The sequence below is a fragment of the Balaenoptera musculus genome, chromosome 6 (genome assembly GCF_009873245.2).
Source record: "Balaenoptera musculus isolate JJ_BM4_2016_0621 chromosome 6, mBalMus1.pri.v3, whole genome shotgun sequence".
Lineage (NCBI taxonomy): Eukaryota > Metazoa > Chordata > Mammalia > Artiodactyla > Balaenopteridae > Balaenoptera > Balaenoptera musculus.
Genome location: NC_045790.1, coordinates 27,442,092 through 27,466,351, shown reverse-complemented (window position 1 = coordinate 27,466,351; position 24,260 = coordinate 27,442,092). Strand labels below are relative to the sequence as shown.

The 24,260-nt window shown below is 37.9% G+C and overlaps 1 pseudogene; it reads right to left on the bottom strand.

The window, feature by feature from the left end:
• Positions 1 to 22,738: 22,738 nt before the first annotated feature.
• LOC118897591 lies at positions 22,739 to 22,847 on the bottom strand (annotated as a pseudogene).
• Positions 22,848 to 24,260: the final 1,413 nt, after the last annotated feature.

Genomic DNA, 24,260 nt, shown 5'->3' with positions numbered 1-24,260 from the left:
GTCTGTGGGAGGGCTGAGAACTGTCTAGTTTAGGGGTTCCCGCTTATTCCACAGCAAAGGTGGGGAGGGCTGGAGGAATGCGGAGCCCTCCGGCAGAGGCGTTACCTCCTGGGTTGAGGGTGGTACCAGCTGAGTTTGAGAAGAATCGGAGCGGAATGGCAGTTCCTCAAAGCCCATGACGCGCTGGTCGCTACCCAAATTCCAGGAGGGAAAGGGGACGGGCTGGGTGGGTCTCCAGAGAAGGCATGGCATTTTGTAATGTCCCTTTCCTGTCTTCCCCGGTCAGGCGTTCTTCTCGCCTCTCAAGCTTTCCTCAAAACCAACAGAAACGAGTTATTTACAGAAAAATTTGTCTTAATTAAAAGAAGAGCGGGTGAGAAAGAGCAGAAACCGCTTTTGCTTCCTCACTCTCTGCATTATGGATCATTAAGTCTTCCTCAATATCCAAAGTGCTTCTCTTTAGATATAAGAAATGTACTTCTAAAAAGAGTAGTTTAATCACATTTAATGTCAGGATTTAGGTTTACATGGTTCGAAGAAATGTTTTAGATGGAGGAAAAAATAGAGAGCTAAAGATTTAAGGAAATTAATTCAGAAACTTTTTTAAAAGTGACTTTAAAAAATTATATAAGAAACACATTCGTTATAGAAAATATATTTTAGAAAGTAAACATCCCCGTGCCCTCAACCATAACTCCTTTATAGGCATCTTTCTCTCTCTCTCTCTCTCTGTATATATATGCATATAAAACAAAAATGGAGTCATAGTGCTTGTCGATTTGTAAATTCTTAGTTAAAATTAAATTGGTAACCTTCATAGAAGCACAGACAAATATTTTTAAAAATCAGTTTATTAAAAATTTCTATTTTGTGTCCTTTCAAGTAGAATCCCTTTCCTCTCAAACACAGGGGCCAGAAGTTCTCAGGTGGTTACAGAAGTACATTGTATTGCATATGGCTGGAGGTTTTTTTTTTTCTTTTCTTTTTCTAGAAGTAGTCTTTTTTTAGAAGTAGTCATTGCAGTCAACACAAGTATCATTCACACATGGAAATAAATGAAAACCACCTACATGGGAGCAATTTGCTATGAGGAGGGAGACAATTCTTGTCTGGGTGAGGACAAGCTTTATAATGAGAAAACAGAGAAGTTTCCATAAACCCTGATTAGAGGCTGTTATGAGGAAGGTGGAAGAGGAATAACTAGAAATGGAATACCCTTTGTGATTGGTTTGGGAAGAATAGTTGGATTTCTCTGGTTTGTCCTGGAAGTGGAAGCAAAAATAAGTTGTTAGTCATTCAGGAAGTCCTGACTGTTCTGAGGTGGTTGCTACAGAATTTTCTTTTGGGGGTCAGCGTTCTATTGTCATATAAAGTCTAGCCATTGTCCGTTTGTTTACTTAGTCTATCACAAGAAATCTAAGTTATTCTAACATGTGGGTTTTACAGTTGCCCTTGGGTCACAGCTCTTTAAGATTGCCGAGGGTGGAAAAACCTGCTACTTCATGACCATCTGTGACTGGAGCCTGTGTGGCTGGTGCTGCTCCAAAGAGTAGTGTCTCCTTTGTTTCTTGGAATGTTATACAAACACAGTGGAAGGAAAAATGGACTTCTTTTTTAGCAAATATGCTCAAACCCTAAAATTAAATCAAGAAATATCTAAATTCAGGAGAAAGCCATTTAAACAAGAGAGTGGATTATTGCTCCAACTCATGAAATCTACTTATACATTATCTGTTAAATAATAGCATTACAGAGAGGTTATTACTAACCATTGTGTTCCTTTTCTTCTATTCCCATTTCTTTGCAAAGTAACTTAGATGAGTGTTAATTATTAAAATGGTCATATTTTAGCCAAGTAACCAAGCCTTAGCTTTGCCTTTGATAAAATGCGTTGGTAGAACTTAACACTTCCTATTCAAAATGCAGTACCCGCAAAAGTATATTTTTGTGTGCATTTGTCTAGATTTCTTTTGCTCACTAATGAAATAGGATATAAATTCTTTACCCCATCTCTGTAAGTTTTAAACCATGGGGGAATGAACAAATCTTGTGTGGTGGTATTCAAGACCCTGAGGCCACTAAACACCTCTCCCCAATATAACAACCCCCTCCAATTTGTTTAACTTTAGTGAGCCACGAATCACTCTTAGAAACATTGTCCAGTTCATTTGTAAAGTGGTTTATTACCATTTATAATTTTATAGAAAAGAGTATGTTTATGATTAGATGTTCATATGAAGCCATTTAAGAAATAATTTATTTTTCTAAGCTGTAAACTTGCTTTTCCTATAGGGTTAAACAGTCAGCCAATTTGTTAAGTTAGTAAATCAATCTACAAGAGTTAAACTCTTACTTTGTGCTCATTGACCGCTCCTTGTGAGTTTGTGCATTTACTTAGACACATTCTACATGTAACTTTCCTGGCAGCTTTTCTGAAGCTCAGCCTTTCCATTTTAAAATCTGAAATTAACTACGGTAATCTTGATTTTACAGCATATGAACACAGCCATGATCAATATATTTAAATGAGATTATGGCAAAGCATATTGGTGCAGTAGGTAACATAGGAGCTGAACTTGAGGAATTTTTTTCCCCACCCCTAAGACTATAAGAGGATCTCTTCCTAAAATCTGAAAAAGTCTTTTCATGAAACAAGGCATATTAGTTTCTTATGGCTGCTGTAACAAATTCCCACAAACTTGGTGGCTTAAAACAACAAGAATTTATTCTCTCACAGTTATGGAGATCAGAAGTCCAAAATCAGCATCACTTGGGCCGAAAACCAGGGGTTGGTAGGGCTGTACTCCCTCCAGAGGCTCTAGGAGAGAACCTGTTCCTCTCCTCTTCCAGCTTGTGGGGCCCCCAGGCACTCCTTGATTTGTGGCTGCATCACTCTCATCTCTGCCTCTGTGGTCACATTGCCTTCTCCTCTTCAGTCTGTGTCAAATTTCCCCCCACCTCACTCTTACAAGAACACTTGGGCATTTAGGCCTACCCAGATAATGCAGGGTAATTGCTCCATCTCACAATTCTTAATCATATTTACAAAATCTTTACAATATAGGGTAACATTTACAGGTTCTAAGAATTAAGACCTGATATGTTTGGGGACCATTATTTAGCCTACTGCACATGGTATAAGTAAGAACCAGCTTCTTGACTGTGTTTCAAACTTGTGTTTAACATATCTTTAGGCTGGCTTCACTAGTACAGCTAAGCCCTCTATATGACCTTCCTGCTTTGTAACTTCTTTGCTCATGTGCCTGATTACAGACAACAGCTCCTGCCCTGACTCTCCTGCTAGTGCAATGTTTGACACAGTGTTTTAGGTTCCAGGGCTCCCACGCAGCAGTTTTTATTACCTCCCCTTCCCTCCTTACTCTGTCCACAACCACCTATTCCATGGTCTCTGCATATAAAAGCACTGCTCACCCACTCCTGCCCTGAGGTATTTCTGGTTTAGGCTTTGAGCATCTCCCTATTGCAGTCATCCCCATTAATAAAGTCTTTCTTTGCATAAAGTCTTTACTTGCATAAAGTCTTTCCCCTGACACCTGTATCATTATGTGAAGTGGTCAAGACCTTTGTGCTGTTAATAGAACTTGCATACATATTCATGAGGGGGGAGGGTATGGGGAGAGCAGTGTTCCACAGGAAAGGCATCTCCATCTGTGAGTACCTGGTACTCCTGGTAATTAAAGCATGATTAGAAAAGGTTCCTGTGATGATAATGATGATTCTAATAGCTAAATAACACAGATGCCAGGTACTGTTCTGAGAATGTTATACATACTCCTCCATTTACTGTTCCCAACAGCCCTATGACAGTGGTTCTCCAACTTGAGGGTGCATCAGAATCACCTGGGGGTCAGATTGCTGACCTCTATCCCCCAAGTGTCTGATTCAGTGGGTCTGGGATGGTGTTCCAGGATTTGCTTTTCTAACAAGTTCCCAAGTGATATAGATGCTACCAGTGGGGACCCACTTGGAGAACCACTGCCCCAGGAGATGGGTGCTATTGTATGCCCCATTTTACAGATGAATATGGTCATACCAGTGAGGTATACAAAATCAAGAGTGGTGCCAGATTCCTCTCTAAAGTGAAGAAATAAATGTGCTTCAGGCCAGCAGAGCTTAGAAAAGGAAGCTGAGCTTTGGAGACTTTGCCTTTATCTCTCACCCCCAGCCCCCATCACTCACTTGGCAAACTGGACTCTGGGGTACCAGAAGGCACCAGGAGAGTGAAACATGAGCACTGAGGACACGGTGAGATAGGGAACCAAAGCTCCCCAGGGCCAGGCTCTGGACTTCAGTGCCGATGCTGGCTTACCTGGTGTCATGTGAAAGGAGGAAAAGACAGGTGAGCCACACAGAAGGCATGCTGCCTGCCCTGGGCTGGGCCTCTTCCCACCCCATCAGCTTCTAGGAGGGTGTTTTGCCTGTGCTTCCTGGTTGTTTCCTTGTTTGATCATTTCTCAGAGACAAAAGTTCTACATCTTACCTATGATCAAGTCATTGTCAGATTTTTAAGCCTACTTCCGATGACAATGCTTCAGTGATTCATGATTTTGAGAAGCTCAGGTATTAAAAAAGTGAGGTTCATTCATTCACCAATTCTAAACACACACACATGAAATATTCCTTTTAAAAAAATTGAGGCCACAGAAAGGAAATGGAACCATATAATTAAGTATTGCCAGTTCCCTATATGATCACCTCAAAAACCAAAACCAGGGAAATTTTTTCAATAAAAGCTTTGGTAATTTTACTGAGTTACTGACTCCACTCTGGTGATTTACATATGCTTTTTTCTTGTGTCCTGAGTGTCCACCCCTCCCCCTGTCCCCCCCCCCAAAAAAAAACCCAGTGATTGCTACCTCTCTCTCTCGGTTTCATTGTTATCAAATCAGTCCTGTAGCTGTGGTCTCAATCACATCTAAACTTCATCCTTATATCCATAGGATCCACTGAGGAACCCAGCTTCCACTTTTGAGAACTAACCCACTCCTATGAACATGGAATCTGATCTTTCTTGGGGATTGTTGCTAACATGGCCAGATAAAATAGCACGTTAGAGTTCTGTATAGAACACACAGTTCTGGTTGAAGGAAGCAACAACTGCTTCTTTTAAATGCATTTTTTTATTAACAGCATCCCCTGCTCAGATGGTGTTCTCCCACTATTGGAGGAGAAACCAGGCAGATGGCAGAATGCACAGGTCCCCCCAGTCTTGTAGCCCCACCACACGTTGAATTAGTAAGCTTACAGTCTGGTTGTCCTGCCTGAGTGTTTCCTTCCCATCATGCCAGGTTTCTTGTCCAGAGAACAAGGATCACACAAGTTGGCCATTCCAAGGCTAATTAGCATCTACACTGTGGATATGGCATGTGTGTTTTCTAAACGCACCCACCCCCATAGGCTTCCCTCGTGGCACAGTGGTTAAGAATCCGCCTGCCAACGCAGGGGACACGGGTTTGAGCCCTGGTCCGGGAAGATCCCACATGCCGCGGAGCAACTAAGCCCATGAGCCACAACTCCTGAGCCTGCGCTCTAGAGCCACAACTACTGAGCCCATGTGCCACAACTACTGAAGTCCTTGCACCTAGAGCCCATGCCCCACAACAAGAGAAGCCACCGCGATGAGAGTAGCCCCTGCTCGCCGCAACTAGAGAAAACCTGCACGCAGCAATGAAGACCCAATGCAGCCAAAAATAAATAAATAAAATTTAAATGCACCCACCCCTCTGCATAGCATCCTACCCCTAACACACATTTTCCCAGTTTCTAAATTTCCATGGGCGGAAATTCCCTGGCTGTCCAGTGGTTAGGATTCCGTGCTTTCACTGCTGAGGGCCAAGGTTCAATCCCTGGTCGAGGAACTAGGATCCCCCTTGCCGTGTGGCACGGCCAAAATAAAATAAAATAAAAGTAAAGTAAAGTAAAAAATAAGAAAAAAATAAATTAAAAAAAATTTCCATGGGCTCATTGTAAAAAGTTATTGTCATGCAATGCTCAGTGATAGTGTCCAGTGATAGTTGCATGACTCTATGGAAAGTGAGTGGAATTTGACCAAGAAAATTTGGGAAGTGGTAAAAGAAGAATTTTTTTCTCCAAGTTCAAAAAGGGAAATGGAACTAAATGATAATTTGATATGAAAACAAGTGTTTTAGTTACACAAGGAGGAGAAGCAAAGCTAAGTTTCATATCTCATCTCCCCAACAAAATCATCTTGAGGACAGAGACTTTGTTGTATAGTGTTGGGGTCCCCAGTGTGTGACAGACATGCAATAAGCATCACTGCAGAATGACAATTATTGGGCTAAGAGAGGAATTATTGCCAGTTTGGCTACAATTTCCTGGGGACCCTTGTACTTGGTCCAGAAATCAGTGGGTCTCAGGTGGACTTGGGGAACTTCTCTTGCTCCCAGGACACAGAAATCCTAGACCCTTTTCATTGTCCTTGAGATGCTTAGAAATGCCACAGGGAGCTTAGAACTACTTCTTTCCTTAAAGCATCTCCAAGACCAGGAGCTAGTCAGCAAAGGTGCCCTGAGGCCTCACCACCTCATCCTCAGAGTCCTGGTAGATTCCAGAACTCTGCTGGAATCTACCAAGGCAGTCCAGGAGGTCACTGCAGGTGGCCTCTTTGGATAGTGAGCAAAGTAGCTATCATTACCTGCCTGATCCCAAGGAGGTACCCTAAAGGGACATTAAGGAAAAAGAAATAGTGAAAGGTACATGAGAGAAACGGTAAAAACAAGCATGGATGTAAGACTCATTTTAATCAAGTGTTTGATCTAGTGATTTCCAAGAATACACTGTACTAGCATAATAAATTCATTTGGTATAATGTTGCATTTCCCCCTGTTGAACACTCTGAAGATCTAGACATTGAATCCAATAGACAGCGAAACCGTTCTGTAAGCACAATGGGGAGTTGCCACTTGAAAACTGATAGTTTGATCATTTTGCCCAATTAATGAAAAGGTAGCAAATCGGGGACTTTTGTGAACTTTCATATCTGTTTTATCTTTCTGGTTTATCTTTTGGATTGGAGAAGCTATGAAAATCATTTATACTTTCTTTTCTTCCTGTTTACTATTTTGATTGAGATGGAGGAGAGAACTGATAAATAAGAATGTTTTGCTGAAAATACTAAACTTTGATAACCAAATTACAGAATATTCCAAAACTTCTACTTTAAAACCTTTCTATGTTACAATTGTGTCTTTATTAAAATAGTCAGTGGAAAAATGACAAACCAATAAAAGCAACAACTTTCATTACCTCTTGACCCAATTTACTACCCAGTTGCACTGCCTTCAAAATATAGATGACTCCAATCCCATCTTTGGTAGTCATAAACTTTGTACAAATAACTTATCGTCTCCAAGCTTTGGTTTCATCCACTATAAAATGTGGATAATACTAATCACCTCATAAGACTGTATTAAAAATTAAATGAGATAACATGAGTATTGATATAAGCAGCCCCTTACAGAATTTCTCCCTCAAAAATGGACATGTCCTTGAGAAATGACATTCAGTCCAAAGGCACACTAACATTGCAGTGACCTCTGTTGCCACTGAGATACTGTCTGTTGATCATGTCATTGCTTTTACCATTCATCTAGAACCCTACTGTAAGGCAGTAGAGAAGTTTGTAACTTGATTCAGGGAAGCAGTCCTCAATCACCATAAAACCATGGGATCTGGCACCCTTCCAATTCAGCACAGTCCTCTGCCAAATCTCTTCCATTTTTCTACGTTATTGTCCTAGTCTCCCCTCCAGGGACTCACGTGAACCTATGAGTGGATTTGAAATTCTCTAAGAGGGCAATAGACTTGTAAAATATGCTTCCAGTTTCATTTGAGGAAATTGAGTGGTAGGCATGAGACAAAGGCTCTTGAGGAGTTTAGGCCTCATGCACACAGCACTGGCCTAGAGTGCCAGGCCTGCATCTAGAGTGACACGAATGACTGAGTCTTGCCTTTACTGCCAGCCCTTTAGCCAGATCTGTAGGACTGGGTGTTGGCTCCATTTCTTCTCCACTCTGTTCCTCCTGCAGATACTGTATAAGGTGTTGGAATGAAAGGGCAGGAGCCTTGGGATAATAACAGCACAATGGCTAGATTCAGGAAGTAATGTTGTGCTATTCATTCTAGGAATTCTTACTGAGTCCGTTTTATGTTAGGCCCTGTGCTGAGGAATCAGTGACGAACAAACACTGATACATTCCCTACGCTGGAGGAGCTTACGTCCATGCAGTAGGTATGAATCAAATATTCCCTTTGGATAATATATAGACTTGTGCTTCCTTTCTTCCTCTATTGACCTAACAATCTGGAACTTTCTCATTTTGTGGGTCCCCAAGTGATGAAGTTTCCATGTAGCCATCCCATCCCCCTGGTAGAGGGAGGCTCAGAAAGTATGGCAGCCTCCTCTTCTCTGCATGTCATCAGGAAAAGGAGGAATCCAGAACAACGTTTAATAAAAGACCTTCTGACCTAGTGCCTTTCATTACGGATCAAACGTGCCTGTCAGGTGTCATTCAGGTGTCTCTGCCATAATCACAGGGCCCATCATCTGCCACCTGGCTCTGCTCCAGCTCACCCAATTGTGACCTGATGTTTGGTCTTAGTCTTCAGGGAGTCGTCTGACGGCACCATTGACCCTCAGGCTGCCCGCATGGTGTCCCTGTGGTGACCTCGCTATTTCCCTCTGCAGGTCCCCCTGTGTTAGAGAAAACAAGGGCCAATATTCCAATCAGAGAGGACAGGTAGTGGCGGAATGGTGCAGCCTTTGAAGTTTTAAACAAAACACCCTCACCACCTTGGAGTTATTTCTCAGGGGGCAAAATGTTTATTTTAACAGAATGAGTACAGAATCCATCCCCTGTCCACCACCAAATGTATTACCAAGATGTCTAGGATCATAATGGCATCAATAATACAAACTCTTCTATTTTAGACCCAATACTATACCATGGATATCTTTCCTTGTCGATACATATAGTATTCCATTGTTTGACTATATCGTAATTCCTTTAATACTCTCCTTTCCTTTTACTGATGGGCATTTAGATTTGTTTTTGTTTTTCATTTACAAACAATACTGCAATGAACATCTTTGAACTATATCTTTATAGATATGTGCAACTATTATAAAACTAATTCCTGGAAATGAAGCTACTTGCTGAAGAAAGTTTATCTACTACACACTCCCACCTGTAGTAAAGGAGAATGTGCATTTCCTCACAACTTGTACACCAGCTTATTTATAAGCAAAGTGTGATCCAATTGCTGTTTTACAACATTGAGAACCCAGTGTGCCAGGGACCTTACATACACAGCTGGAATTGACATTTAATTTATTCCTCACAACAACCACATGAGGTAAGAATTGCTAACCATTTCACAACTGAAAAACAAAATGTGAGTTAGCTGTGTGCCATTAGGCAAATAATTTAAGCAGTCAGCGCTTCCAGTCCCCTAGGAGAAAAATGGATTGGTAGTACTGTCCTTACCTACTCTATGGGTGTGATGGTCAATTTATGTGCCAATTTGGGTAGGCTACAGTCCCCAGCTATACAATCAAAACTAATCTAGGTGTTGTTATGCAGCTATTTTAAAATGTGATAAAATTCCATATCAGTTGACTTTAAGTAAGGGAGATTATCCTAGATAATCTGGGTGGGCCTGATTCAATCAGTTGAAATATCTTAAAAACAGAGCTGAGGCTTCCCTAAGGAAGAAGAAATCCCACGTGTGGACTCTGTTGGGCCCGAGAATTCCACCGTGTTTTTCCTGATGACCTGCCCCACAAATTTTGGACCTGCCCAGCCAGCCCCACAATTGCATAAGTGAATTCCTTGCAATAAATCTCTTAATATATGTTTCTTACTGGTTCTGCCTCTCTGGTTGAACATTATAGGGGTGTGTTAAAAATTAAATGTAATATATATCTACAAGGTATTTTATGATGCCTGTGAATTGGGTGATAACATGATACAGTTACATTTTAAATGTGCTGGGGAGGATAGCAGAATAGAAAAAAGACTGAAAAGACTGGCTGCTGGGATGTGGTTTGGCCACTAGCAGGCTGTATAATTTTGAATAAGCGACATCATTTCTAGGCCTCCATCTCCTCGCTTATAAAATATAAAAGTAAGTGTCTGTACTAGATGGTCTCTAAGGAACATTTCAGGGCTAAAGAGTTTGAGTTTGAGTTTGCTATACATCCACAATTAGGCTTAAAATCTTTGTTTATTGTCAGCTTTGAGGTATCATTCACAAACAATAAACTTCATCAGTTTTAAGTGCACCGGTTGATGAGTTTGACAGATGCTTCCAGTTGTGTAGCCACCACCACAGTCATGATACAGAACATTCCCATCACTCCATTAAGTTCCCTCCTGCCCCTTTGTAGTCCATCCCCTCCCCCAAGCCCAGACCCTGGCCATCAGTCATCTGCTTTCTGTCACTGTAGCTTTGCCTTTATTAGAAGTTTATATAAATGGATTCATACAGTACGCTTTCCCTTGTGTCTGGCTTCTTTCACTTAGCACTATGCTTTTGAGATTCCTATCTTTGATTATTAGTGCATTTTGTTATAATTTCATACTGGTTCTTTGTATTTCTTCTAAAATACTGTTTACCTCTTTCCCCATTTTCTATTGGATCATTGCTCTTTTCATTGTACATTTATAGAATCACATTTTTAAAAAGTCAGTGAATAACATGCAAGTTGATTTTATTTTTCTAAAGCTTCTTGAGTGTCTTTTTCCACCCAATGGCCTACTTGGAGCAGTGATGGGCATAGACATCACCTTCTTTCTCTCTTCTGCCACCTCTGGAGGTTCTTCCTCTCTTCCACCTCCCAGCTAGACACAGAGGAGCACACGCTGCCCATGTGGGACTGAGGGGCCCTGGAAGGGGAAAGGAGAGGACAGAGCCCTTGCTTCCACCCACCCCTGCTCCTCGGCGCCCATCTGGAGTGATGTTCCAGCCACAGACTTCTATCTCCCGACCCAGCTCATTGTCCCTGAGCCTGGGCATCTGGTCCTGGGACAAGAGACCCTGCATGGCCAAAGCCTGGATTTGCTCTTACCTACAGCCAAGCCTCCTTTTAGTCCTGAACAAAGGGGTGGAGGAGGGACTGTTACAGTTGTGAAATCTCACAAGTTTTGACAATGAGTCTGAGCCAGAGCAGCTGCTAATCACTGAATTTTCCTTTGCCATGAAGGGCACTATAATGTCATTCCACTGGCCAAGAAAGCTAGGTTAAAAGGAATCAGAGAAAACAAATAAAATTACCTCCATGACAACTTGGGGCATTTAGGATATGTGTATATGATTGATATAAGCACTATCCTCAAGTGTGTTTTCACTCTAAAATATTTTAAAATCTGGTGTTTAACCATTATTCTGGATTACCCACAGAGAACCCAGGGATGATGGTCCACCAGGCTCCCTTTGGTTTCTAAAAGCTTCCAAAGGAGAAATTCCCTATGGGACGGGAGCATCTATTGCCTTGTGAAAATCAGTTTCCTGGGAACTGAACATACAGGAGCACGTAAGGCCTGAGGTTTCAAGATTTCAGGAGTTGGGTATCATCAGATAAATAGTACTCTCAAAAAACTGATGTCCCCACGGCACGAGGACCTCCCACACAGTTGTCATATTGAGAATATCTCCTTAAGCCCTAACTTACTCTCTTGTTTTATTATGAACGATTATCTTTCTTTAAGCTCCTTTAAGGAATACAGACCATTACTTTGATTTTTAGTAGTACTAATAAAATAGATAATGATAATAGTTATTACTTTCTGATAACTTACTTTGTGCCAGTCATTGTTTTAAGTGACTAACATAAATTACTTTAGGAAATATTCCCTAGAAGAACTGTGGCTAATAATAATCATTATCTACCATTTCTCAGAGGAGGAAATTAGGTTTATGAGTGAGATGTGACTTGCCCAAGATCACACATGGACAGGGAGCAGGGAATAAATACCCAAGTGAGGTCAACAAGGAATTTGGTAAATTTACAATGAATTCTGTCTCATCACAAAATGAAATACTGAAACTCACCTATATCATTTTGTAAATCAATTGAGGTATAATTTATATACCATAAGTTGTATACATTTTTCATACACTTTAATGAGTTTTAAATATTTATACAGCTGTGTAATCACCACCACAATCTAAATTTAGACCTTTCCATCACCCTAAAAGGTTCCGTGTTTCCCTACCCCCAGGCAACCACTGATCTGTTTTCTGTCCCTCTAGATTAGACTTGTTTTTCCTAGAATTTCATATAAGTAGAATCAAAGAGTTGTACTCTTCTCCTGTGTCTGACTTCTTTCGCTTCCTCTTATTGAGATTTATCAATACTGTTATGTGTTTAGTAGTTTATTTTATTGCTATGTGATCCTCTTTTGTGTGGTTATGTATTTTATTCATTTGAGGAGGTCAGCATTATCCTAATAACAAAATCAGACATAGATGTTACATGAAAATGAAACTAAAGACCAAAATCCCTTGTGAATATATACAACAATCCTCAGAAATATTAGCAAATGAAATCCAGAAATATTTAAAAGGATAATTCATGATGACCAAGTGGGATTCATCTGGAGAATTCAAGGCCGATTTTACATTTGAAAATCAGTTACTGTAATTCACCAAAAGCATATGATTATCTCAATAGATAAAAAAGCAATTCAATATTCATTCATGATAAAAACTCTCAGCAAACTAGGAATATGCAAACTTAACCCAATCTTATAAAAATCTACATCTAATATCATAATCCCATAAGATTAGTAAAAAGGCAAGAAACTCTTACTCATCATTGTGCTGGAAGCTCTGGCTAGTAATAATAAGGTTAGAAAGAAGGGAAAGAAGGAAGGAAAGGAGGGAGGGAGAGAGGGAGGAAGGAAGGAAGAAAGAAAGAAAGAAAGAAAGAAAGTTCATACAGATAGAAAGAAAAAAAGCTCTCATTATTTGCAAACAGCATGATTGTATATAGAGAAAATCTAAACAAATCCCTACAAAACAGCTTCTAGAACTAATGAGTTTGTTTATGAAGGTAGGATGATATAAGTTACACATACAAAAGTCTATTCTATTCATATAGAACAGCAATAGACAATTGGAATTTGAAGTTTTTAAAAAGTACAATTTACAATGGCATCAAAAAAGTTACTTTATACATTTAAAAAAATTTGTTCATGGAAAAAAATACCATGTTCATGGATTGGAAGACTAAATATTGTTAAAATGTCAATTTACCCAAATTTATATAAATTTCAGTATAATTCTAAACAAAATACCAGATTTTGTTTTGTAGATATTGACAAGTGAATTCTAAAATTTATATGGAATGTCAAAAGACAGCCAAAACAAAGTTGAGGGCTTATATCATTCATTTCAAGAATTCTGTTAAGCTACAGTAATCAATGTGATTGGTGAAAGGATAGACACATAGTGCAACAAAATACACTAAAGAGCCCAGAAATAGGCCCAAATGAATACTGTGAACTGATTTTTGGTAATGATGCAAAAGCATTTTAATAGAGAAAGGATACTCTTTTTAACAAATGGTGCTGGAACAACTAGACATAGATATCCTCCCCACTAAAAAAAACCCCTAACTTTGACATGTACTTCACCTGTTACACAAAAATTAAATCAAAATGGGTCATAGAAACATTATTCCAAGTGAAAGAACACAAAGAGCCAAATATTGTATAATTCAATTTACATGAAATGTCCAGAATAGGCAAATCCATAGAGACAGAAAGTAGGCTAGTGGTTGCCAAGGGCTGGGGGTGGGAGTGGGGTGTGACAGCTAACAGGTATTGAGTTTCTTTTCAAGGAGATAAAAATGTTCTGGAATTATACAGTAGTGAAAGTCCACAATTTTGTGAATATAATAAAACTACTGAATTGTATACCTTAAAAGGGTGAATTTTACAGTATATTAATTATAACTCAATTTAAAAATCCCTAGTACTTAAAAGTGGTTCTCAAGTACTTCTAAGTAGAAAAAAATTAAGAAATAATCTAGAGATGGAAACTTTTAGTAAACTTTGTCAGATTAACATGACAGAATATTTTTTAGATGTTAAAATTATGTTTAAAAAGAGCTTTTGTACACACCAAAGGTCCAGTACATGGAAGAAATAATTGATAATATGGACTTTATTAAAATTAAAAATTTCTTCTCTGTGTAAGACACTGTCAAGGGAATGAGAAGACAAACCGCAGACTGGGAGAAAATATTTTCAATAAACATATCTGATAAAAGTTTGTTATCCAAAATCTGCAAAGAACCTAACAATAAGAAAACAAACAACCCAATGTAAAAATGGGCCAAAGATCTTAACAGATCACTCACCAAAGACATGCAGATGGTCAATAAGCATATGAAAAGATGCTCCACATTGTACATTATTAGGGAAATGTAAATTAAAGCAACAATGAGATACCACTACACAACTATTAGAATGAACAAAACTCAGAACACTGACAACACCAAATTCTGGTGAAGATGTGGAGCAATAGGAACCTCATTCATTGCTGGTGGGAGTGCAAAATTGTTCAGCCACTTTGGAAGACAGTTTGCAGTTTCTAACAAAACTAAACATACTCTTACCACACAATCTGGCAATTTCACTCCTTGATATTTACTCAAAGAAGTTGAAAACTTATGTCCACACAAAAACCTGCACACAGATGCTTATGGCAGTTTTATTCATAATTGCCAAAACTTGGAAGCAACCAAGATATCCTTCAGTAGGCAAATGGATAAACTGTTGTATATCCAGACAATGGAATATTTATTATTCAGTGCTACAAAGAAATGAGCTATTAAGTCATGAAAAGACATGGAAGAACCTTGACTGCATATAGCTATGTGAAAGAAAAACCCACTTGAAAGGGCTACATAAGTGTATAATTCCAACTATATTACATTCTGGAAAAGGCAAAACTTTGGAGACAGTAAAAAGACCAGTGATTGCCAGTGGATAGGGGGAGGTGAGGGTTGAATAGGCAGGGCACAGAGGAATTTTAGGGTAGTGAAACTATTCTGTTTGACACTACAATTGTAGATACATGTCGTTATACATTTTTCAAAACCCATAGAATGTATAACATCAAGAGTGAACTCTGATGTAAGCTATGAACTTTGGGTGATAATGATATGTCAATATAGGTCCATGGTTTGTAACAAATGTATACTCTGGTGCAGGATGTTGATAGTGGGGAAGGCTAGTCATGTATGGAGATAGAGAATATATGGGAACTCTCTATACCTTCTGCTCAATTTTTTTGTCAACCTTAAACTGCTCTAAAAAATAAAGTCTCTCTCTTTATAAAAAGTTTTTGCCTATATAGGAGAATGCTTTTGATATACTGACAATTGAAAATTCATTTAATGGTATATATTTTTTCTATATAAAGATGATTATAAGAAGAAATTGTGATAAATTATGTCCAAATATTAAATATGCACGTCTATATGACAAATGGTTGTTTAAAAAATTTTTATGCGTATTTTCCCCACTTTTTTGCAATGTACAAGTATTTTTCTCATCAAAGTTCTCCTGTATCTATTCCATCAAAGGCTATTTAGGTCTACTGTAGGTATCCACTGAATGTTAGGAGGGTGACAGTGTAAAAAAGAATTAATACAGCAAGCTTGAGATGGTCATATTCAGAAATACTTTCTTGCAAAATTGGCCCTTTGCTGGCATCTGGAAACAGATTTTGAGTGTTCCCATCATTTCCCAAATTGATACGGTTGCCTAAACTATTTGTGAAAACAAAGGTTTATGTTCAACACGTGCTTTCCTTCTAAGAGTCTGGAATTTTGGTACATGTTAGGCAGAGGGTGCCTAGGTGACCAGCCCTCAATAAAAATCTTGTACACTTTCTTAGTTGGTTTGGGCTAATATAACAAATTTAGACTGGGTGGCTTAAACAACAAACATTTATTTCTCACAGTTCAACAGGTTGGAAAGTCCAAGATCAAGGTGCCAGCAGATCTTGTGTCTGGTGTGCTCTTGCCTTTTGGTTTGGGAAGATGGCCATCTTCCCATTGTATCCTCACATGGTGTAGAGAAGAGAGAGGAAGCAAACTCTCTCATGTCTCTTTTATAAGGGCTCTAATCCCAGCATGAGGGCTCCACCCTCAAGACCTAATTACCTCCCAATGGTCCCATCTCCAAATACCATCATATTGGGGATTAATATTTCAACATACAATTTCTGGGGGGATACAAACATTCAGTCCATAGCTCTCTAATGAGCCACGCTGTTTGGCAACACATTGCACATATTGTCACACATCTTTACAGGAGGAATTAAGCCTCCTGCAACTTCACTTGGAGAGAACTCTTGGAAGCTGTGCCTGGATTCCTCCAGACTCCCCCACCTGCCCATGTGCCTTTTCCCTCTGCTGACTTCCCTTTGCTGACTTGCCTTTGTATCCTTTATTGTAATAAACAGTAACCATGAGTATAATAACTTTTATAACCTGTGAGTAGGTCTAGTGAATCATTGCATCTGAGAACAGTGTTAGGGACCCAGAAATTCCACTTAGTTATATACCCAAAAGAATTGAAAGCAGTGAGTGAGATACTTTTACACAGATGTTCATAGCAGCATAATTTACAATAAGCAAAATGTGGAAGCAACCCAAATGTCCATCAACAGAAGGATGGACAAACAAAATGTGGTATATAAAATATAATGAACTATTTTTCACCCTTAAAAAGGAATGAAGTTCTGATACATACTACAACATAGATGTACCTGAAAACACTTGCTAAGCTAGACACAAACAGTCACATATTGCAGGATTCCACTTTTATGAAATGTCTACAATGGGAAAATTAGAGAGACAGAACATAGACTGAGGTTACCAGGAGCTGGAGGGAGAGAAAGGATGAGGAGTTACTGCTTAATGGGTGCAGAGTTTTTCAGTATAATGAAAAAGTTTTACAAAGAGATAGTGGTGAGGGTTGTACAACATTGTGAATGTAGTTAACACCACTGAATTGTACACTTAAAAATGGTTTAAATGGCAACTTTTATGTTATATATATTTTACCACAGTTTCTAAAAAAATATAAATACAAAACAATGTAGAGTCAAATTCACAGCTGTGCACAGCAAAGTCCCAAACCTCTTAAGGAGCACTTGCCTACAAGATTGTACTCTTTCAGATACTGCTAGTTGAAGGATAAATTGGTAAAACCTTTCAATAGGGCTAAAAAACAAGAACAAAAAACAAAATAAAAAATACAGCCTAGGTGTTGCCTTTGGTTTTTGTTCTTTCCTCCAGGTGGGAGGAGAAAGGGTCTGAACATTCCCAAAGGTGAGCTCAAATTGTTAAAAGTTTGTGTTGCTCTGTCTTATGTGGACAAATAATGCCACCTGCCATATTAGTAAACAAAGGATGTTGCAGCCATCAAGACATCAGCCACTGTAGCCACCCCCAGTGGTGCAACCTGAGGGGATTCAGGATGGAGAAAACAGGATACTCGCCCTAGATAGTTGAGGTGCATATCAAAAGAATAGTTCTATTAAGCCAGACTCTTGCATCTTCACATACATGGTGTCAATTTAAAATCGATCAGTTGATTGAAGAAAGAAACCAAATTCAGGATTATAACCTGGGAACAGCATCTCAGAAAGCTCCGAGAACTGTTCCACATCTTATAAGTTAAAACATAGTTATATAAGTTTTATGAGACAGAGGGCTGTACATTAGATGACATATTATTGACAGTTTACACAATCCAGGTCTGTAAGATCAAAGTGATGAGTCATCGTGACTGCTTACAAGATCAAGAAAGAATGTTATCATTTAAAGAGCTGGCTTGTCGGTACTAGGAGAATGTTGCTCTTTGTGATTGAGTGGGTATTTCTGCCAATGGGGGAGGTTTGGTTGATGCATAATGCAGATACACAATGCACAGTAGAAGGGAGAGAGAAGGCCAAAGGGCAGAAAAAAATTTTCATGTTTAAATTGTTCTTACCTTGTCATAAAATATGAATTTTATTTCACAATTTCCCCCCTTTGATCATTAATCTTTTGATAGAAAGCACTAGGTGATCAAATATTTGGTCCTTTGATGCCAGGCTGGTTGCTTGCCTGTCCTGGGTCCATCATGTCCCACAGTGCTGGGTCCTAATAGACTGGTTCTCTTGTTTTGGGGGAGTTATACTAGCAGAATGTTTTGCAAGGACTGACAGTCAATTCTAGGTTGTCCAGTAAGACTTAAGCCAATTTTCCTCACATGTGCATTGTGTATGTCCATGATTTTATAGAGAACTATAGATGTGATTTATAGTTTCAAGTCATTTAGACATCATTATCTTAGTGTGAGTAGGTGACACACAGCATGAAAGGCAAGAAATTATCACCTTATAATTTCCACAAACTATAATTAAAATTCTCAGTAGAACCAACAATGTCATTAGCAAAGATTTAAGCCAAGATCCTCCTGAATAAAACCATTTTCCTAATATTTCCCCTAAACTGGGAAAAGGATTGTTCAGAGCAGAAATTTTACTCTTCATGTGTCATAAGATGTCACATTTGAAGATGCAGCATTCAGTATGTATTACAGCACAAGTTCCTCCTTAAGAAGCGGTTAAAATATTGAGAGTCATGTGATCCTGTAGGACTGCTTTTCTCATCCTGAGACTTCTGAATTGAGCAAGCTAATGGCTTGATCATTATCATTCAAAACTTGCTGAATTGAATTTTGTTAAAGCCTCTATGTGAGTAATAATATTTTCTATTCCAAGTGAAAGAACAAATATCAAGATCAAATGGTCATATCATTGGAAAACTGATTGAGCCCAACATGCCTGCTTTAAAGGCATATTGGTAGGGTCTTTTTCCAGGGTTACCCATAACTGACCTTGGGCCCAAGGGAAATCAATTGTACAACTTCTTAACCAAACTGGGAGAGCCATGGTCATAAATCTGTTCCATAAATCCACTGGGTTCTATTAGGAGCTACCCAGTGTTCAACATCTAGTGAAAAGGAGTGTTTATGGCCAGGTTCAGAATATGCATCATTAATTGGCCAGGTAAGAAGCTCTCACTTAGTGATATTGGTGGTAACATTAGCTTGCATGGTGCTAGAGTTTCTTTCTTTTAAAATAAAATTTCTAAGGGCCATCCAATTAGAGCCTCAGAGAGGAGAAATCCACCAAGACAACCTGAGAGTACTGAACACAGGTAATTGGCCACAAACCCAGCAATTGGACTGATTTTTTTTGAAACTTGAAAATGATTGAGCCCAAGAAATACATTTGGTTCATAAGCAAAAGTGTGAGCAATTGTCAAAGTAATCAGTATACAGGCCTGGTCCAGCATCGTGGGTCAGCTGTCTACCTTAGATGTAATCTTCTTCTTGTCCTGATCTGGTAGTGTTGGTCTTAGTCAAAGTTGGGTGTCAGAAACAGGAGTTGCAGTTCATTCAGGAGAGGAGGACTGATATGGTGAGATATATAAATCCAAGAACTTACTCCTTTAAGTTTTGCAGCACAAGGATTTGTTAGCAGTATCTGATATAGCCCCTTCCAACATGACTGTAAAGAGTCCTTTATCTGATATATTTTCCATTATTCATAATCTCCTGGTTAGGTCATGACAAATCTGATCTTCATCCAAAGATAGATTACAGTGATAAGCTTCAGAAACAAACTTATATTGTCCTTTTAATAACTAAATTTTTCAACAAGCTACCTGGGAAGTGAGTCTTAGTTTCCAATAATTTCCAATAAGAGTTTCCAAATTCTGGAGAAATCTGGTAGAGAGAAAAGACAAATGTTTCAATTCTACTTACAGAGGTATAATTTAAAGGTTTCCTTATATCTGGAAAACACAGATTAGAAACCAGCACTATTTCAGACAAAACTCCAAATTATAACCATACTCATTGCTTCACTCGGTCCCTACGTGACTAATCCCTGATCTTAACCTTCTGTTACAGTTTTATGAAGCCATCAGGTTTTCCATTAGAATTCTTTAATTTCTTATCCAGGTCAGTGGTATGATCTAAAAGTTATCAGAAACCTGTCCTTGTTAAAAAGTCCTTTCTATGAATTTCCTTGAAGATGAAGCATTTTTTAAAAAGCACCAGAGTACAATAATAACTGTGTTATAAATGACAAAAGACTTTAAAAATGCAAGGTTAAAGATCTGATTACAATGCAATTGACAAACAAATTACTGCTGTGACATGCAACAATTTAAGATAATTAGTAGAATTATGACTAATAATATTTTACCAAGACATATCATATTTTTAGAAGTTCCATATAATTTCTAGAGTATCTATATTAATAACATTTACCCATATGATACAGCCTAAGGAGGCTTATCACTACTCATTTGATAATGCTTCCCATGTAATTTAACATACCAAATAAGCCTAATTAGTTTAATATTACTCTCTGAGATGGAGAGAAAACAAATATTTTGAGGTATTCCAGGGACCCTTTGGAAAAACCTCAAAGTTAGCTAGAGGTCAAACAAATTCATTTAGAATTTGATCTTTGGGAAGATTGTCCAAAATATCAAAAAATGTTCAAAATACCTGGTCAAATGGGATCGTAGATCACTGTGAGACAATACGCATTCACTTAACCAAAGTGACAATAAAAGATCTTAAATGTTGTAATACGTCACTTAAATGCAAAGAAACTTATGCAATCTATTACCAAAAGCAGTTCAATATTTTAAGAAAACTTTGTCCTTTTAGAGAGGAAATTAAATTCAGGTATTGTACCACTTTACCTTTAAAATTCATTTTCTTAATTAATTCAATCTTATCTTAGTGAATCCTGACCACGCACAAAAACTTTCTCAGTGTTCCTTTATCCACAAACCTTCCAAAACTTTCAGTATCCATATTATTCTGTCCATATTTTCTTTTCCAGTCAGAAACAACCAGCTCTAGGACAAAATTACCTTCTTTCCCTTAATAAAAAGTATTTCCAATCTTCACACCTTTTTTTTTCCCAAAAAAAAAACCTCTTACTTTCCTTGTATACTCAAATATTTCCCTTATTATTTTAGTAGCTTTGGTTACATATATTATACTTCTTAACCTTAAAACCTAGTTTATAGCAAAAACCTAGAAGCAAGTAATTGTAAACTGTCATACCAACATTTTCTGATTGGCACTTACAAATATATTTTATAACCTTTAGAAACATACACCTTCTCATAGATTTTCTTTCCTCAATATAGTACAAGACATGTGTCTAATAAACACAAACATCTTTAGTTTCTCATAAGACAAAATTATGTTTAGCAATTAACATTCCAGTATTTTATTTGGAAATGATCTAAATATTCAATGGATTCCCATTATTTAAGTTAATTTAGCATAACTTTAAAGTTTCAAGTTACCAAAATCTGGAGAGACATTTTATTTTATTTTATTTTATTTTATTTTATTTTATTTTATTTTATTTTATTTTATTTTATTTTATTTTATTTTATTTTATTTTATTTTATTTTATTTTAAACATCTTTACTGGAGTATAATTGCTTTACAATGTTGTGCTAGTTTCTGCTGTAAAACAAAGTGAATCAGCTATGTGTATACATATATCCCCATATCCCCTTCCTTTTGCACCTCCCTCCCACCCTCCCTATCCCACCCCTCTAGGTGGTCACAAAGCACCGAGCTGATCTCCCTGTGCTATGCAGCTGCTTCCCACTAGCTAGCTATTTTACATTTGGTAGTATATACATGTCAATGCTACTCTCTCACTTTGTCCCAGCTTACCCTTCCCCCTCCCCGTGTCTTCAAGTCCATTCTCTACGTCTGTGTTTTTATTCCTGTCCTGCCTAGGTTCATCAGAATTTTTTTTTTTTAGATTCCATATATATGTGTTAGCATGCAGTATTTGTTTTTCTCTTTCTGACTTCACTCTGTATGACAGACTCTAGGTTCAACCACATCACTACAAATAACTCAACTTCATTGCTTTTTATGGCTGAGTAATATTCCATTTTATATATGTATATATGTGCCACATATTCTTTATCCATTCATCTGTTGATGGACACTTAGGTTTCTTCCATGTCCTGGCTATTGTAAATAGTGCTGCAGTGAACATTGGGGTACATGTCTCTCTCTTTTTTTTTTTCAAAGTGTAAAGGGTTTTTTTTAATTATGTGTAACACAAAGTCAATAAATTTTTAAGGAATTTCACATGTTCTGATTCTTTCCACTGCCAATCACCTTAGTTCTTCCAAACTCATAATCTTCAAGATAAAATAGCCCTTTCAAAAAGAAGTTATCCTGTGAGTCAGCCCACAATTCTTTTAGTTAGGCTTCTTTGATCTCCAATGAAATATGGACACACTTCAAAATTCCCCACCTGTAATCTTTGGGATCCAATTTCCTCAAGCGATTTACTTTAGGACCATGTTTAGGGTCAGGCGATGGATCTGCCTGGTTCTGAATTTGACACCCTCTTTTTAAATTATCCAGACACTGTGTTCAAGATAAAAGCCTTAAAAAAGAAGCCATCTTTGTTTCATGTCAACATTAAAATTAGAGTACTAAATCAATACAGCTGATAATTTAAAAGCTTAAGATATGAGGGAAATTATCAGCCCTGTAGTCCTGGAAGCAATCTTTATGTTTATCAATACACCCCCATCACTTGACTTTCTTTTAGGTATCATGTTCCTTCTTATCTGTATCAAAACTCATACTGAACAATGAGTTCTGGGTTGCAAAAGAGGATTTATTTTTGCACCTTTCTATATGTCTTTGTCCACAAATCATGTCTCTTTTTGAATTATGGTTTTCTCAGGGTATATGTCCAGTAGTGGGATTGCTGGGTCATACTGTAGTTCTATTTTTAGTTTTTTAAGGACCCTCCATACTGTTCTCCATAGTGGCTGTATCAATTTACATTCCCACCAACAGTGCAAGAGTGTTCCCTTTTCTCCACACCCTCTCCAGAATTTATTGTTTGTAGATTTTTTGATAATGGCCATTCTGCCTGGTGTGAAGTGATACCTCATTGTGGTTTTGATTTGCATTTTTCTAATGATTAGTGATGTTGAGCATCCTTTCATGTGTTTGTTGGCAACCTGTATATTTTCTTTGGAGAAATGTCTATTTAGGTCTTCTGCCCATTTTTGGATTGGGTTGTTTGTTTTTTTGATATTGAGCCGCATGACCTGCTTGTATATTTTGGAGATTAATCCTTTGTCAGTTGCTTCATTTGCAAATATTTTCTCCCATTCTGAGGGTTGTCTTTTTGTCTTGTTTATGGTTTCCTTTGCTGTGCAAAAGCTTTGAAGTTTCATTAGGTCCCATTTGTTTATTTTTGTTTTTATTTCCATTTTGGAGAGACTATTTTAGATAGAGATCCCCGAAACACCATTATTCCTAAAGTTTACATAAAAGCTCTTATCTCATTTAGCTCTACTTTATTTACTTAAAATTTCATCATATCATTACTTTTTGTTGACAAACTTTGTAACAGGAATAAGGTCTTTCTTATTTTATTTCTAGTAAATCTAGGTACAATAAAAGTATTTAATGTTGATGACTCTAAATATATGTCTGTATTAACTAAACCAACAAGCTTAAACTAACTTTAATACTCTGGTATTAATTCAATACTAAATATTTCCCAGATCACATGAACCTGAAATTCATTCTGGCCAGTTTCTTTTCTACTTCTGAGTATCTATATAGGCACTTAATTTCCTTTAAGACAATTAAATACAACTCTTTTATAAATTAATTCTGGCAATACCACACACCTACAACACATATATACAGATATGCACAAACACACAGACACAGAGACCTCATAGTTCCCATTCCAAAATCTCAGCCATGAAACAGGTACAGTAATAAAAACACGTCAGTTACAAAAGAGGTTGGATTCAAATTGGGTCTCTGTCAGATGGAACAAGTCAAGGTCACTTGTCTAGATGGTTAATATTTATGGAGAAGACACTTAAGATTTCTATTTGTCCGTGACAAGTCAAGTTCCAAATTACCTACCCACTTTCCTGAAATTTGCATTTTATAAAGATGACAGGGATAAGTCTTCCTGGAGAAGATCAGGTAGAGCATTTACATCTCAAAGGCATAGGAGGAGAAAGGCAAGTTCCTCCTCTCTTGACTTTGTTCCCTTAAGGCTGTATTTTTTTTTTTTTCAATACTTACAAGCCTCTTGAG